At 41.4% G+C, this 18,941-nt stretch overlaps 1 long non-coding RNA gene across 1 annotated transcript; it reads right to left on the bottom strand.

The window, feature by feature from the left end:
- Positions 1-445: 445 nt before the first annotated feature.
- Positions 446-9,269, bottom strand: LOC310840864. The gene is made up of 2 exons (XR_014562220.1): positions 8,196-9,269; positions 446-6,858 (listed from the first exon to the last, which is right to left on the bottom strand). It is a non-coding gene; the product is annotated as an uncharacterized lncRNA (long non-coding RNA).
- Positions 9,270-18,941: the final 9,672 nt, after the last annotated feature.

Below are 18,941 nucleotides of genomic sequence, written 5' to 3'. Positions count from 1 at the left end.
TGGACCAGAGCTGAAATTAATGGATTTTAGTAACATGTGTTTGAGGGCATAAGTCAGTCTTTCTAAATAAGATATAATTAAGGTTAAGATATAACTTCACTTTTAAGTGAAGGATTCCTGATCTGCCTGTCAACAACCAGTCCTCCCACAGACTCAAGATTCTGTGTGTGTCACCTCAAGCTCTTTGGAAGAAAAATGGACTATAAATAAAATCTCTTGGCTCTCAAGGAGTGCTGAGACATTTCCCCTATCTGGATTTTGTCATAAAATGTTTTTTTGTATTATTGCCCCAATTCCCACCCCATAGCTATTGAGAAGAGATAGGGCTGGAAAATTCTCAGGACTGACTAGAAACCACAGTGGAGGGTTTACTATGCCAAAAATGGGTTAAATCCCCGAACAACTGATGTCCCAGAGTAATAAAGCAGACGCACTCTCTATCCATGAACTGAATTTGTTTTTCATATTAAGGAATAGATACATTCATCTTAATAATTTGAAAACAACCAAATGCTGGGTTCACATAGGAGGGGGTGGCATAGTGACTCTGGGAAACGTGAACTGTGGCAGAAAAAGAAAATAAATATCCATCACAATCTATTCAACAGAGGTAACTTTGAAAGTTTGTTGTAGGGGGAAAACAGCAAAGAGTCTTGTGGTACTGTTGGGGGAATTGAAAAGGGGTTCCTAAGACTGGAGATATCCCTCTCAGAAACCTCAACAGACAAGGATGCATGTTCCAAGTGAAATAGCAATTTCTCATAAATAAGGAGGCAGCTGCAAAGAACCACATCCAAAGCAATGTTTCTTATACATTCCCAGATTACACACATGATTTCTATTTAGCAGTCAAAAGATTACAGCAATCTTAGCAGTTGCAACCCAGTGTCATCATCCTGAACCAATCAAAACTATTTAGCTCTCCAGATCATAATATCGCGTGATTACATATAATCATTTCTCAATTTTTAAAAATAAAACTTTTGACTAATTTTCCTATTCATTAAATCTCCCAATATCCTCTTTCATCTATCTACAAAACAATTCAAGATGAATCACAACCGCTATGCCTAGCTGATTTTCTTTTCATGAATGCAATGGTCACCATGGATTCTAACAAGTTGATTCTTTTCAGTGTTATGGAATGAAGATTTGCTACATGCGGTACCTGAAACCAACTAGTTCTATAGTGTAAAATGCAGGCACAGACTTTTCAGTTTAGCTAAGCCATAGGCTCCAAAGAAAATGGAATCGTCAAAATGATAGTTATATGAAATCATTATTTTCTCCATCAGTACTTTAAAGACTAATCGATCTAATGTGGCTTAAGCTCTCAATGACTGCAGTCCATTTTGTTGCTACAGGAACAGTGGAAGTGCATCCATGCAAATAGCATCTGTAAGAAACTAAGTGAGCTGGAAAAATGAAATTCTGCACATGAACAGAGGGTTTATCCCTATTTATGCCGGGTCTCATTTGGATCAACACTTGTTGTTGTTGTTTAGTCGTTTAGTCGTGTCCAACTCTTTGTGACTCCATGGACCAGAGCATGCCAGGCACTTCTGTCTTCCACTGCCTCCCGCAGTTTGGTCAAACTCATGCTGGTAGCTTCGAGAACACTATCCAACCATCTCGTCCTCTGTCGTCGCCTTCTCCTTCTGCCCTCCATCTTTCCCAATATTAGGGTCTTTTCTTCTCACGAGGTGGCCAAAGTATTGGAGCCTCAGCTTCAGGATCTGTCCTTCCAGTGAGCACTCAGGGCTGATTTCCTTCAGAATGGATAGGTTTGATCTTCTTGCAGTCCATGGGACTCTCAAGAGTCTCCTCCAGCACCATAATTCAAAAGGATAAATTGTTCGGCGATTGGCCTTCTTTATTTTCCAGCTCTCACTTCCGTACATCACTACTGGGAAAACCATAGCTTTTACTATATGGACCTTTGTTGGCAAGGTGATGTCTCTACTCAACATACTCAACACTATCTCCATTCAAATTTACCTCATTAGTCCAGACAAATACACACACACGTACAGTCATACCTTGGATCCTGAACGCCCTGGAACTCGGACGTTTTGGCTCCCAAATGCTGCAAACCCAGAAGTGATTGTTCCGGTTTGTGAACTATTTTTGGAAGTTGAACGTCCGATGGGACTTCCACGGCTTCTGATTGGCTGCAGGAGCTTCCTGCAGCCAATCAGAAGCCACGATTTGGTTTTTGACCATTTTGGAAGTCGAGCAGACTTCCAGAACGGATTCCATTCAACTTCTAAGGTATGAGTATATTTGCATTCTCAGTTAAAGCTCAAATTCACTTGTTTCTGCCTATACCAATAGGAAATCCCTGCCTGCCAATTTGTTTGTTCAAAAATGATCATTTTGTACAAATGGGGCATGCACCCAGAGAACAGCCAAGCAACACAGGGATCTTTTTTTTAAAAAAAATGTGGCCACTCAGAAATTACATGATACAACACACCTGACAACATGTTTTCCCTTAGTGTTAAAGCTTTCCCTTAAAGCCAGTGAGTCAATATAATTTTAAGGTGTGAGAGTGCGCTTTTTATTTTTATTTTTAACTCCTACGTTAGCTTTTACTAGGTTTGGGTAGTAGATTGTTGCAAATTTACAGAGACATTTGGCATCCAGGCCTGAAATATTTCACATATGTCAGGGGCTTCCTGGATTTATAGTCTATTGTGCGAGGAAAGTCAGAGCCAAACTTCTGACAAACCTCTTTGCATTTTACAGTTCTTTTCCTGCTGCGCTGTCATGCACATGCACATCAATTATATGTTGAAAGTAAACAAAAATGCAGCTTGTGTGAAGGAATGGAGGCAACAGTTCAAGGGATCAATGGGGCACTGATCATCTAGGACGAGATTCCAGTTTTGTCTCTTTTGTTTTGGTTGAGTATTTATGTTCCTTTAACCAGTGATGTGTGCAGATGTCACTTTTCTTTGGGGTGGGCGAGACAAAGGCACTCCTGTAATCCCTTCCTGATTGGGAATATAGACATTTTCTATCAAGTTGTGCCTCTGTTGTTGCAGAAAAAGAACTATTTTACAAGCATACAAGCCTCACATCCTGACCCCTGGCAAAACTGAATTTCCCCTGTCACAACACTATGTGTATAATTGTACTATTGAGTAATGCCTTTAACAGCAAAAAGTGGGGGCTTGATCCACACCTTTAAAAAAAAAAAACTTAGGCCATTTGTACACTTTCTTGGAGTGTTTTGGAGTTGAATTTTTCAAAACTTTTCAAATTATCCCTGAATTGGGGAACTCTCAATTTACAGAATTTACCTGTGCATCAGTCTGAACATACTAAGTTTGGGTTCAAATTGCTAAAGTATACAATTCAAATTACCATTTATATAACTGAATTTGCCTTCACGTGGCAGCCATTTTCATGGTGATCATTCCTGCCTCCTACATAAAAATTGCAATACACAAGGTAAATTGTGATTCCAGCTGGCACCTTTTACCACAGATGTACATGGGAAGAATAAATGGCTCACACAATTCTCATCATAACTCATGTGTAGAAACATTAATAACAGTCTAAACATGAAAGCTACATCTTCCAACTGCCCTTTGTAACCTGGAGTAATTACAGTGCCCCATCAATTTTGCCACAAGTAGAGGGGCTACTTCGTCGGAGATATTTTTTAGCCCTCCCTCATACAATTTTCATGAATTTCTCTGCTCAGAATATAGCACTTTAAATTAAAGAATTAAAAATTTAACAGAGGATTGTTTCCCTGACAACAGAGAGCGCCATGTTTAATAGACACATACACATAATACCAGAAATATTGTAGTTCAGGAGCAACCAACATTGTGCTTTCTAGGTGTTATTGGACTCAAAATCCCCATCATTCTTTGATCCTTGGCCATACTGGCTGGGCAAATGAGAGTTGTAATCCGACAACATTCAAAGGCACCACATTGTCTACTCCTGAAATAGTTGGTGGTACTAGTTAGAGATGATATGCCTCAAACTTAGATTAGATGTATGGAAATAGTTGGCATACACATCCATAAGCCTGATCTACAATTTGGCCTCTTCTCCCCCAAAAGGAAAATGAATAGAATCATGCAAACCGAGAAGTAGACCTATGAAAGAAACTGAGGTGGTATATAAAACTTCCGGTTTTTGTTTTTTTAAATCACCTGAGTTCCTTTTCTAGGTTTCATACAAGGATTTGGATGTAGTGATGCTCTGAAAGTTATTACTAGTTTTAGATTAGCTCAAATAATGTACATGCATCGGTAAGTTTAAGCAGAAAATGGAATGAGCTGCTTAAGATTAGGCTTCCTCAGATTTTTGATCTGTTTTAATTCTCTTTTCATTTCTCATGAAGCGTGACACAGACCTTATGGAATAGGGCTGTTAAGAAATCGGACAAATAATAAAAGAGCGGCAGAAAGTCGCTGAAATTCCACTCCCCACTCCCCTTACGGCATCAGTAGAGAGAAGCACCTCCCTTTATGTACAAAGTTTCATATATCCCTCTGGGTTGAATTGCAAACCTGAATCTGAGATTATTTGCATCTTAGTGAGCAATGGACCCTAGAAACCAAATGTGAACTAGTGATAGGAAGTAGTTCAGTCCACTTCATATCTTAATGCAACTCTACCCAACGTGCACTTCCTGAAAACATTTGTGTGCACGGAGCACAACCGGTCTTCAAAATTCACTCTCCCCTGAATTTTGCAGTGCATTCTCCTACCAATGTGTGTCAGGGTAAAGCTTGCATAAAAATCACCTGTTCATGAGAATAATATACAAAAAAAATGCATTGTAGAACCATGGATTCATAGAATTTGTAGAGTTGGGAGAGTCCGCGAGAATCATCTAGTCCAACCCTCTCCAATGCAGGAATCTCAGCTAGATCATACTTGACAGATGGCCATCTCACCTCTGCTTATATTAAAGGCAGGGCTGGCCTCAGGTGGCAGAATTCAAAGGACCGATAAGATCCTGTTGTAGATCTTTAAAAAGTAAAGGTAAAGGACCCCTGACAGTTAAGTCCAGTCGCAGAGACTCTGGGGTTGTGGCGCTCATCTTGCTTTACAGGCCGAGGGAGCCTATGTTTCATCTACTCCGCAGACAGTTTTTCCGTGTCATGTGGCAAGCATGACTACGCCACATCTGGCGCAACGGAACACCAAAACCGGAGCAGCACACAAAAACGCTGTTTACCTTCCCGCTGGAGCAGTACCTATTTATCTACTTGCACTGTTGTGCTTTCAAACTGCTAGGTTGGCAGAAGCTGGGGCAGAGCAATGGGAGCTCACCCTGTCGCGGGGATTCAAACCACCAACCTTCTGATCGGCAAGCCCAATAGGCTCAGTGGTTTAGACGACAGCGCCACCCACGTCCCTTTGTAGATCTTTATTCTCTTCTTATCTTTGATGCAGCTCTTCACTCAACCTTTCTTATCTGGCGAGGGGAGGCATTTTGTAGTTCACCTCAGATGCCTCAGATGTCTTGGACTGTTCCTGATTAGGGGAAATTGTTTGCCGAATGTGTACATTAAGGAAAATTGCATGCAAAAATGTGAACGTTAGGAAAAATGCACCCTACAAGGCTGATTAATTTTCACTAAGACTTTGAATTATTTTTATAATAAAAAAAGGATTGATGAGGGAATGTGAGAGAGACACACAGAGAAACCAAAACTGGCAAAGTTGTCCATCTCTCCAGTGAGCTCCCTCCCTATTCATGGTAGGCTGGTTATGTACATGCATCATGCTGCAGTTCATTAAACTGTATTGATTTTTTCCCTTTCCTTCCTTCCTTCCTTCCTTCCTTCCTTCCTTCCTTCCTTCCTTCCTCAAAAACTCAGAGCCGATTACCAGTTTTTTTTAAAAAAAATCTACACACAAAATTCACTTCCCAAACAAGTACCAATGATGCTATTACCAGTGTTTAACTACATATCGAAAACCCCAAAATATCTTAGCAACTGAAACCCTGAAAACCTTTCTTCACAATCCACACCCAGAACAGTGTTTTGCTTTAAAAACCTGAGTACTGAGAGTGCTTTTTTAAAATATATGCTTCTGAACTTTGCATCTACAAAACTGACATGCTCCTTCTGTGACAATAATACGGAAGATACCATTTTCCAAATGTGGATAGGCAATAACTCATGAGTTATTTGGGTGGTAAAATATATGTTCCTGGGCCAAGAATGCCAAAAGAACTGTCAGTACTCCGCTGATGATAATTCCTGTAATGTTGCAAATTGTTGTTGTTTAGTCGTTTAGTCGTGTCCGACTCTTCGTGACCCCATGGACCAGAGCACGCCAGGCACTTCTGTCTTCCACTGCCTCCCACAGTTTAGTCAAACTCATGCTGGTAGCTTCGAGATCACTATGCAACCATCTCGTCCTCTGTCGTCCCCTTCTCCTTGTGCCCTCCATCTTTCCCAACATCAGGGTCTTTTCCAGGGAGTCTTCTCTTCTCATGAGGTGGCCAAAGTATTGGAGCCTCAGCTTCAGGATCTGTACTTCCAATGAACACTCAGGGCTGATTTCCTTAAGAATGGATAGGTTGGATCTTCTTGCAGTCCATGGGACTCTCAAGCGTCTCCTCCAGCACCATAATTCAAAAGTATCAATTCTTCGGCAATCAGCCTTTATGGTCCAGCTCTCACTTCCATACATCACTACTGGGAAAACCATGTGAATTAAATTGTGTGTCTGTCTGGGAGTCAATTTGAGCCTTCCCAGAAATTGGGGATGGGAGGTGCATGTTCAGAGCAGAAGGATAGGAAAAACACCTGCAAATTCAGACAAGTGCCAAATATGGAGTTATGGGGCCGTGTCTTATTGACACAGCTTTGCCTTGCAGAAGGTGGAAGCAGCAGCACTGGGGAGAAGTTACATTCAAAGTTGTAGTTTTTCCAGTTGCACAAGATTCAGAGATAGGTGAGATGTCATGCAAATAAAGAAAAAGAAAGAAGTAAGAAAGCTGTCGTGCTAATATTTAACTATCCAACAGTAAAGAGAAATTGGATCGAAATAAAGCTTGGTTTCTTCACTGTTACCTAGAAGTGCACTACCATGAATGGACTAGGAGTTTACTATGGAGCTGACTGTGGCGTATTGTTGGTTCTTTTTGTTACCGTCAAAGAAGGTCTTCCTTTGCCTACAATAATCTGTCAGAACCACAGAGAGGCTGGCAAAAACTCTGTCATTTTATGCTATCCTGAAATGTTCTTAGAACACTTCCAATTCAGTTAGAAACATACCGATTTTCCCCTCAGAAAGACATGGTTGGGTGCCTTTCTGCTGAGGAATCCTAACTACTCCCAAAGCAATTCACAAATATAGTTCAGAAGCAGGGATGGAATCTAGCTGAAGTTTAAAGAAACGGGAAGAGAAGTTGGCTTTCCTTGCCATCCACAACATTTAAAAATGTTCGAGATTCATTCCCCAAAGCTGAACAAACTGGGATTGCAACGTGAACCCTGAATTTCAAAGACATTTTTCAAAAAGGAAAAAAGAAAGAAAGACCCAAGCTTGGACTTAAGCTTCATTAGATGGCAAAAGGACACAGGTGGAAAATTTCTTTGGACATCCCTTGTCATCCCAATTAAGGGTCATGCCACAGGGCAAAACAAAGCCATTGAGGCATGTCTGCGCCTTCAGAATTTATTCTAACAAGGCAATCTTGCCCTTGCTGAATGAGGCACAATCTTGGGCTTCTCAGGAAATATAAAATATATACCTACACACTTGGTTTAATTGCTTGTTTGCTGGGAAAGTGTTCGCCCACAAGGAATAATCAATGGACACAGCATAGGGCATTATTTGCTTTAGATATGGCAATTTCAGCTTTCAACCTGTGACTGACACATGCTGAGATCAGTGGTGACGTGGACAAACAGGAGCCTTCCCTGATTTACCCCCAATGACACCCTCATTGCTCAGAGCAAAGTGAGTGGTCACATATAGTTTTGGAGCATGTATGGAATTCCAGCTGAACCAAATTAATCAGTCACAATTCTGCGAGATAAAATACACCTTCGGCGCCCGGAACAATGTCTGGGGAACAGAGCAGTCCTCAATGACCCAGACTTCGTCCATCCCTCGTCTAGATAACCGCTCCACTTCAGGATTTATTATTTATATATTTTGATCTGACAGAGAATGTTACGAGAATGAATGTTCAGAAATACCTTCCCGAAAAACTCCCATCCTCACAGAAATCTCACCAGCTGCCAGGCAAAGAAGAGAACATGTTTCGTGCACCCATTTTTAGGAGAAATGTAAGATTCTGCTTGTATCCACTTGGTTGTTTTTTAGTTACATGCAGCTATATTACACACGTAATAAAACAGGATTTGGGGTAATAAACATGACACATTATTTCCAGAATGTTTATAACAGACAGTAGTCGTGCTGGGTGTTATATTGGAGTGGATGAGTTGAATGATGTTTATATATAGCTGACAGATGAAGAATTGGATGTTCCTTAGTTGCTTAACTTTATTTCTTTTTATTTCTTCTCTCTCTCTCTCTCTCTCTCTCTCTCTCCCACCCATTCTTTCTTCTCCTCTGGATCTATGTTTTTGTTTTACTTATATTAACGTTTTAGTCTGGACAAAAAAAATATATTCAATAATAATCTTTGTATCGCTATAAAATCTAATAAAATTTATTTTAAAAATAGAATGCTTATAACACTGTTACTGCCACAATGTTTCTATTGCCAAGCTGTTTACTTTTCCATCAGTAACTGTGCACACAGTTGCACGATCATGAGAGATTCTGTAACTGAGCCCAGGACAAAAGAAGGAAAAGGTGCACATTCACAGCAAATTAATTAACCTAATTCCAGGCTGGGCTTCATACGATCTTCTCTGCTGCTATATCCTTGGAGCAGATCTTGCTTTCTACTGTGTTTACTTCAACGAATAACTGCTGAACATGTTGCATTATATTGCAAATACGGGTGTAACTGAGAACTCTGCTCAGATTTTTCCCATTTCCTCTTGGCCTTTGTACAAACCAGTTTGCAAAAACCTGACCTTGTGTTCCAGAAGAAAATGGCATCCAGTTTTCCAGAGGTCTTGCTGCACACTGGATTCCATTCCTGTAAAAACTGTCCTTCCCCTCATAAATCCTTCATTCTTCTCTGTCTTCTTTTTCAATCCCTTTTCCTCTCCTCTCCCTTTTCTCTTGAAGTTGACTTTGCAGATTGCCTGTTATCTTCTTTACAGGTTCATTCTTTCTCTCTCTCTCTCTCTCTCTCTCTCTCTCTGTGTGTGTGTGTGTGTGTGAAATATGAGAAATGAATGCAGAAAATTCCTTTGGTTGATTTTACTGTTTGTTTGGACAGTGCTACGGGGAGGAGAATTTCAAGCATAAATATTAAAAAGTCAGCAGGCAGCAGAATGTGATCACAGCAGAGGAACTGAACTGATTCAAGTACTCCATAATGTGTGTGTGGGGGAGAGATTTGTGATAGGGTTATGCTGAAGTTTTACCATCCATTATTCATCCAAGCCAACACCCCCATGGGATAATCAGCCGATGAGATCAAGAAGCCAGAGTTTTACTTCTTATGGGCCGGGGAGCCGAGGGGGTCTGGAGCCAACTAGCACCTCGTACGTTACAGCCTGTTGCTGCTGCCAGCCTCCCGGCAAGTCAAATTGCCGTCTCCCTCTGGGGATGTCTTGGTTTACTGAAAGATATATTATGTGGGTAGACATTTTTGTTCATCCTTACAGGCAGCAGGGATCACTTAGCAGATTTGGGATTGACCCACTTCTTCACCACTGCTAGCACAGTCATTTGGTCATCAAAACTACGACCCTCTGCTAAGATCCACGGCCATATTGGTTTGAGACCATGAAGAGAAAAGATCTTAAGAATGAAAAGCCCTGCTGGATCACGCTAAAGGCCCATCTTCTCCAATATCCTGATTTCACAGTAGCCAAACAGATGCCTACACAAAGCCAGCAACTGGTATTCAATGGCTACTTCCTCAGAGAGAGGAGATTAACGTAGCTATCGTGACGAGTAGCCATCGATGGAAACTAAGAAGACAGGATCCATGTTCTGCTATATTTTGCCATCTCCAGTAATTCTCCATTAAAGAACATCTATGTCCCTTTTGGGAATTATAGGGACAAAACTAACCAAACCGTATAGAAATTTATTCATGTATGCGACTTCAGTGGCAAGAATGTTACTTGGCCAAAAACGGAAAGAAGAAGAAGACGTCCCAGCAAAAGAAGAATGGATATATAAACTTATGAAATATGCAGAAATGGCAAAACTTACCAGAAAAATAAGAAATCAAGATAACAAACTTTTTATAAAAGAATGGAAATGGTTTATGGAATATTTACAAACAAACTGTAAACAGATAAGAACATTGGCAGGATAATTGTAATAACCTGTTGTTTTATAAGAGTATATATTTAAAGTAGATGAATAAATGAGCAAATTAGGTTAATTTGAATAGGCAGAAAATATTAAAAATAAATTTAAGGAACTGCAGAAAGAGGGAGAAGGAAGTCAAGTTTTGAATTGTTCAAATGATTGTAAAATTATTGAAATGTATAAAACTGAAAATCATAAAAAAGAACATTTATGTCCCAACCTCATCCTTTCCACTTTGCTTTCTCGGGTAAGGAATCCAGCTAGGGCACTGCACATAGTGAGTTGTGTACTTTTCTTACTGTTAACTGTTCTTGCTTGGCAAAACACATTGAGATTCTGTAGCAGCATTCATATTTACAGAGGGTCCTTGTATGTATGTCCTAGTATAAATAACTGCAGAAGTAAGCCTCTGGGCTTATGTTTCCCAAGCATCCATATTGCACCTTATTGCTCTCTCAAATCCAGGCTGAGAGAACAAGTGGCTGCTTAAAGCCTCTTATTGGGTAAGCTTACACTTGAACCGGAGATATCCCGGTTCAGAGTTCATACTCCACCACGATGCTACGCTATTTTTGCTTGCCTCCTTGCTGAGACATGCATTAAATCCCCAAATAATATTTAGGATAAGCCTGTCATTATGTTTGCAACTGAAGCAGTAGATTCTCATAAACCTGCTCTGCAGGTATTTTAGGAATTTTACTATTGGTTATAGTTTGTTTTAAACAGAGAAAAACAGTTCCTGACATGGGCCTTTGGAGGTCAAGGCACAAAGCTGTTTATCCTGTGGTCGTCAGACAATGAATGATATCCTTTTTTCTTCCTTTCTCATCCCTAAAATGTGGACCCTAATCCATTTAAAAGTTTACTGAGTGACTGGTTTGTTGTGAGCAAGGCATTCTATTAATAGCTCTCTTTATGCTTGTTTTAAAAATAGGTCTTCTTCCACAATTGTTCTCTTATCAGTTAAAGTGCTGGAAGCTGATTTTCCCAGAGAGTGAAGGGATACAAGAAGACAATGTATATAATTTGTATTGCTAGATTTGCACCAAGTCATCCATGCTAAGTGTTTTTCCATACTGACCTATCGTGCCCTGTCCGGTGATCCGCCAAGAGGAGAGAAAGGGAGAAGCTCCTGTTTATATGTGATAAAGGCATATATACATCAATATACTTTTTAAAATGTATCACTTAATTCTTGTATCCTACAGCAATTGATCTCACAGGAAGCGGATGGCAGACTGAGGTGGAGGGCAAGAGTTGTGTGGGAATGGGGGAATAACTTCTTCTTCTTCTTCTTCTTCTTCTTCTTCTTCTTCTTCTTCTTCTTCTTCTTCTTCTTCTTCGACTTTATATGCCGCCCTATACCTGGAGGTCTCAGGGCAGTTCACAGAATAAATTCAAAATATAAAAGCACTAAAAACATAATCAAAATAAAAACAACCATCCAATAACACCTGCCAAAACCCCCCACATATTAGGGCACTAGCTAAGTGCAGGTAGGTAGCAGGTAGGATCAAGATGCAGTTGCAGAACCTTGGACAGCTCAGAGGTGGCAACTTGTTGCTCTGAGGTTTTGAACACAGCTGAATGTCAGTTGCTGGGAATCACAAGTGGGGAAAGTGTTGTTGCTCTCAGGCTCTGCTTTTCAGCTTCTTGCAGGAATCTGGTTGCCCTATGTGAGGACAGGATGCTAGACTAGATGGGCCATTGGTCTGGTCCAGCAAGACCCTTCTTGTGCTAACCTTTATATCCTCTCTAGGCCTGGCTTCTTCTCCAAGTGTAAACGGCTTTCCTGAGCAGTGGAGATTCCTAAAGGAAGAGGCCACTAGTCTGGAGGCCAGCACCATTTGGAGGGCACTAGGTCCCTCAAACCTGCTAGGAAATGAACCTTGTACCCTTGGAGTGATGCTTAGAATCTGTGCAGCAATATTGTAGTGGTTAAGAGCGGTGGACTCGTAATCTGGTGAACTGGGTTCGCATCTCTGCTCCTCCACATGCAGCTGCTGGGTGACCTTGGGCCAGACACACTTCTTTGAAGTCTCTCAGCCCTACTCACCTCACAGACTGTTTGCTGTGGGGGAGGAAGGGAAAGGAGAATGTTAGCCGCTTTGAGACTCCTTCGGGTAGTGATAAAGCAGGATATCAAATCCAAACTCCTCCTCCTCTTCTTCTACCTTGCTTTGCTTTTTTAAAAACACACACACACACACACCACAGCCATGCCCATTTTCCACCTTCTGTATTTGAAAGTGCTTTAAGAACATTAGCAGAGGATAAATCTTTGCAAGCTGTCACTTACTACGTTACTTGCACTCATGCACGATACATTTATAGCCAATCATTGGCTCTCTGCCATTGTGCTAGATGATTTATTGTGGGTCAATAAAAAAAGTTGACTTCCCTTTGCTCGTTCTAATGACCAGCTTGAATGTTATGTTTCTTGCCTGCCTCTCAAACTCTTAAAATGTCCCTTAGTGGTCTTGCCATGGGCTTGACTATTCATTGAAAGGGAGCAGAAAAGGCATTCCTCTGTGCCTTCCATACATTTCAATTAATTATTGAATTGTTTGGCTTTGATTTTAACATATTCGACTCATCAGTTACAACTATCATAAGTGGAGATATGACAATATTGGCAATTGCTTACTGTAAATAATATTTACAGTAAAAAAAAAACTTTGCAAAATAAGTGGAGATATGACAATATTGGCAATTGCTTACGGTAAATAAAATTTACAGTAAAAAAACTTTGCAAAATATTTACTTTACCAAAAAAATAGGGGAGCTTTTTATTTTCCACTCAAACAACTTTTTTGTAGCTTTGCAGGACAATGTCTACTCAGGAATCCCATTCCATTCAGTAGAACTTACTCCCAGGTAACTGTATAGCTTTTCAAGCCCCAAGCTGGAATCCTTAATACACCTGTTATAAGCATTTTTTATGTAATAAAATTTACATGAAATTTTATATGTAATAATTTTAGCAACCTCCAAACCAGCTCCTAATAAAGCAATTTAAATATAATGAAATGAATTAAATGCAATACAACCAGCAACAGGATTTTTAAAAAGCGTAATCAACAGGCGAGATAAAACTTTCAAAAGATGAAATTTACGAGGAAGTAAGCCCCATTATGTTCAGTGCATTGACTTCTGAGTGTACATGCTCAGAACTGCAGTAGTCATCTGTTTATTTCTCTCCTTTTGAACCATGTAATAGTATTTCAGATTCAATTTCTGAACTCTTGCTAGTGTGAAAGGGGGAACAAGCAAAAATGAATTGTGGGTGCAAATGCCACTCATTTCATTTATTGATGAATGGGACGAAGCTTCCCTAGTTTCATTAACAAAGATTTTTCCCCAAGGATATTTCTGCTAATACGTTCAGCGCTGTGCCTTCCGTGATCTAATCTGCTAATGTGCGGTTTTATTGGAAACATACATGTCATCAGTGCAAGGAGTGGAACTGTATACCATTCATAATTTAATGCTCCTCTAGAAAGCAGCTGATGACTACTCTTCCCAGACCTCATAGAACAGGTCAGAGAGCAGGTTGTGTTTGAAAAAGAATCCAAATCTCTTCTGGGCTGAAATAAAGTGAGGCTGCTCTTTTACCTTGCTTCATGCCTCACTTCAGAAACTGCAAAGTCAGTTCATAACCACGGAACAGCTTGAAACTCTGAGCAGTTGTGCAACCAATTTCCCATTTAACCATGAAGAATAAGAAAGCAAACAGCCTTTCCCCTTTAATATACAGTATCCTCACGCTGGAAAAGGAGACAGTAACTGAATGCAGTGCAAATATCAGTTGAACCAGCAAGCTCTCTGATCCTGCCACCCAAAATATCTGCTTGTTATGCATGCAGGCTTGAATTACCTGAATCTAAAAAAAAAGTTAGTAAAATATTTAAAGTATGCATGTTTAATCAGGTTAAGTGCTCTCTGTATCATCTTCTCTCATTGTTATAGCCCACTTGATATAGAGGTGCACTAAACTCATTAAAACACAACCGCAGCATCACAATATTTACAATGCATATTTAACAATGAAACAGTTCTCTCCTCCTGTTATAGTTTACCTTCATTCAATAGGTCCTAGCAGATAAACCGGGAATAAAACCTCAGAAAATTAAAGAATAATCATGTTCCTTTATGCCTGGTATTCCTACATGGTCACCATGTTTCAGCACAGGGGAAAAAGGAACAATAAGAGAATGAAGATATTTCTTTTTCTACAACAGAGAGGGTTCTGAATGAACACCCTGGGCTTTTTGGGGGGGGGCTTTTGTATGCAGCACCTGCTCATTGCCCCTTCTTGGCCAGGAGTGGCCCAAGACATTTTGCTACCTAAGGCAGAGCAGCAAATTGTGCCCCCACTCCCTTCCCATCAAGACCAGCAGAGAGGAATCAGGAATGACATGAATGGTTATTTTGCAACAACACAGCTCTGGGAATAGGCCAGTGATCATTTATTTCACAGGAGGCACTAAAGAGAGGACACTGGAGTGTTCTACCCAACCCATATGTTTGGGTGGTATGGGATTTTCAATATAAAATGTTTCAACACCTTCCCTTCCAGCTGCTGAAATGCACTTTGTCCCTTCTCCCCCCCGCCATTTTTTCCCTGCTGTTGCTGCCTTGTGCCTTGTTCTATTTTTCCTACATGGGAAATTTTGAGGCATTCCAACTAGCTGCTTGTAACTAGAAATGGCGCGCCTTTTGATGGCTATGTTTAATGCACAGTAAGATGCTCTGCAAAGGACGTGGGTGGCACTGTGGGTTAAACCACAGAGCCTAGGACTTGCCAATCAGAAGGTTGGTGGTTCGAATCCCCGCAACGGGGCGAGCTCCCATTGCTCGGTCCCTGTTCCTGCCAACCTAGCAGTTCGAAAGCACCTCAAAGTGCAAGTAGATAAATAGGTACCACTCTGGTGGGAAGGTAAGTGGCATTTCTGTGCGCTGCTCTGGTTCGCCAGAAGCAGCTTAGTCATGCTGGCCACATGACCAGCTGTACGCCGGCTCCCTCGGCCAATAAAGTGAGATGAGCGCCGCAACCCCGGAGTCGGCCACGACTGGACCTAATGGTCAGGGGTCCCTTTAACTTTACTTTAAGATGCTCTGCTCCGACTATTCTCTCTTATGATTAATCAGTGGTAGGTTCTTGATGGCTTCGCGATGTCACACTTGATGCAATACATGCCCATGCAGGTTTCTGCAGTCCGTCATCCCCATAACTGGACTCATCTGGGGACAGGATACTGCACAGCACAGGACATCAGAGCTTTTATAAACTGGGTTTTACCCAGGAAAACAGATACTGTATAGGTTCTTCATTTGACTAAAGGAGGTGGATGGTTTATTGCTCCTCCTGAGTCTTTTGCCCTCTCCCTCCCAGACACCCTGGCCTTTTATAATAATATGTTAAGGAGTGTGGGCTAGGCAGGCCCTTCAGACATCTGTATTATGCTGCGGTCAATTCGATCTTTGTTAACTGAGTGACATCTCCTTTCATTGCTCTCACCTCCCTCATCACACGTCCTTAAGCTGCAATCCAGAGTGCCCTTGCTTTGGAAGTAAGGTTCAAGGAAATGGATCAATGGGACTTATTTCCAAGTAAACATTGTTGAGGACTGGTATGTTAAATGGCAAGCAGTTGTCTTCATGGGCAAAATGGTAAATGGATTTATTGTTCGGCTGCAAGCATCATCCCAAAGACGCACAGGCAGGTGGGACTCCAGCATGCAGCCAGCACTCACCTGTGGCTTATATGCCAGCAATTACCACTACCAAAGAACCAAGTCACTATTTCAGTTGAGGCTTTAAGGGAGGGCCAGCATGCTTATTCGCACAGGGATCCTTTACAATTGTTCATTTCTGGGTTGTTGTTCAAAAATGTGTCCAGAGCAGCTCACCAACTAACAAGTAAGGTGGTACCTCAGGTTACATACGCTTCAGGTTACATACGCTTCAGGTTACATACACTTCAGGTTACAGACTCCGCTAACCCAGAAAAAGTGCTTCAGGTTAAGTCTTCAGCTACTGAGCATCTTCATTCAGTGCGGGTTTCCCTTTGATCAAAGGCAACAGATGGAAGACTTTGCAAACAGCTGACACCTCTGTTCTTGGCAGTAAATCAGAATCAAGAAGCAGCTCAGGTGCTGGCTTCTCTTCCTATCCTCAGTGTTGCAGTTAACTAGATTTGTCTGGAGGATTAAGGAGGCAATGATTGTCAGAATTAAGCATCTGCACACAGGTAATTTGTCTGGATGTGGCTTTTGGTGTTGCCGATGGGAGGAGGATAAATACCATATGAAGGAATTAGCTCAGTTTTTAGCCCAAGCCTACGCAGAGCTAGGCTTTGAACATTGCATTGGATTGCCTGCTTAAGAGACTAGCAATGCATTCTAACCATTGTCTACTTGCTTTTCTCCTTGCAATCTCTGCCCCCCCCCCCCTTTGCAGGTCTTACCTGTATACTGTATATTATCTTTTTCATATGACTATGGCTATGGAATATTTCTTGTCTTGCTACTCTGTGTGTTTCTAATATGGCTTCTTCGGTGTAACTTGCTACTGGTACTTCATTCCTCCCAAGTTTGCCAAGTGACCTTTTTACAGGGGAAAAAAACCCCTCTAATAGCTATACAGTGGTACCTCGGGTTAAGTACTTAATTCGTTCTGGAAGTCCGTTCTTAACCTGAAACTGTTCTTAACCTGAAGCACCACTTTAGCTAATGGGGCCTCCTGCTGCGCTGTGATGCCGGAGCACGATTTCTGTTCTCATCCTGAGGTAAAGTTCTTAACCCGAGGTACTATTTCTGGGTTAGCGGAGTCTGTAACCTGAAGCGTATGTAACCTGAAGCGTATGTAACTCAAGGTACCACTGTGCTTGATTGTAGCTTGCTTATTTTTATGCCATTTCCGTTGTTCTAAAAAGCAGGGAGCGAGGGAAGACACTATTGCCCATACTCTGATTGGTTTCATGATGTTGCTGTGTCCTCATGCCCTCAATCAAGGCTGAAAATGGGAGCCATGTCTGCTGATGTCACTAGGACAGTAAAAGGCTCAGCATAAGGGGGTGCGCGCGAATGAGCCAGGGAGGTTGTTTTTATTTCCTTTTTACCAATATACTGAATCCCACCAAAAAAGTAAGGGTACAAACTTTCATCTCAGACATAATCTTCATATGAACAGAGCTCCAAGACCAGCATGTTCTGAGTGAGTCCACTCTTCAGGAGAGATCATAAGCTGTTGCTCTTCTTCTAAAACTTTTCTCCATATGCTTTAAGATGGCTTTCCTAATGGCACAGGGATGCCAGCTCCTGGTGAGGTCAGCAGCTGGCCTGAGGCAAATCTGTCGCCTGAGGGCAGCTGTACAGTGGTACCTCAGGTTAAGTACTTAATTTGTTCTGGAGGTCCGTTCTTAACCTGAAACTGTTCTTAACCTGAAGTACCACTTTAGCTAATGGGGCCTCCTGCTGCCGCCGCGCCGCCAGAGCACGATATCTGTTCATATCCTGAAGCAAAGTTCTTAACCTGAAGCACTATTTCTGGGTTAACAGAGTCTGTAACTTGAAGCGTATGTAACCTGAAGCGTATGTAACCCGAGGTACCACTGTACTCGCTTCCCCAAACACAGGGGCAAAGAGGATAGGGAGGAACAGCTGTGTCAAAGAGACTTCCTGACATCTATGAGGGGGTGGGGTGGCGGCACTCATTTGTCGGTCTTCCACCATGCTCTCAAAGTAACCTTCCATGTACACTAGATCAGAAATGGGGAACCTGTGGCCCTCCAGATGTTGGACTGGAATTCTCATCAACCCTGACCACTGACCATGCTTGATGAGATAGAGGGAAGATGGAGCCCAACTTTCTTGCCCAAGATGCTTACCAGAGTCTTCAGATGTGTGCAGATATAATACAGAATACTGTAGATACACATCTATTTCCAGCGAAATTGCATGTTCTCAGGTTCTTTCAGTTCATCTCCCCTTCGTTCTCCCTATGGGCATTGCTCAGGATTCTATTCTTGGTCCTGTTTGCACTCTTTTATCTCCTGATAAACTCATCTCTTCTGCTGGTCTCTGTTGTCATTTCTGTGCTGTCAACAACAAGCCCTGTTTCTGCCCCTTTCTCTCCTTGGTACTGCTGATTTGTAAGCCGGGCCATTTCTACTTTCATGGTCCAGAGGCATCTTAAGCTGAATACATACAAACCAAAATTCTGTCTCTCTGTACTTATATTTATCTTGATGTTGATCAATTCCCCAACTCCTCTGGCAAAGGTTCAATGCCTTGGTGTCTTTTTATTTATTTATTTTTATTTTTTGCTGATCAAACTTAAGCTATCCCTGCCCTTTCTAATCACACACAAAACATCTCTCTCTCTCTCTTCACTGCTAAAGATACTGGTTTGAGATTTGTTTCACTTTTGAATTATTGCCTTTTTTTGTTTTCTGGTCTTCCTCTCTCACACATTAAACCTTTTCATTGCTGTTCGGAATTTGGCTGCCCACATTATCCATCCAGCATGGT

The sequence above is a fragment of the Podarcis gaigeae genome (assembly GCF_964106915.1).
Source record: "Podarcis gaigeae genome assembly, chromosome: 3".
Classification (NCBI taxonomy): domain Eukaryota; kingdom Metazoa; phylum Chordata; class Lepidosauria; order Squamata; family Lacertidae; genus Podarcis; species Podarcis gaigeae.
The sequence above is the reverse complement of the archived record's forward strand: the minus strand, read 5'-3'. Positions and strand labels throughout refer to the sequence as shown.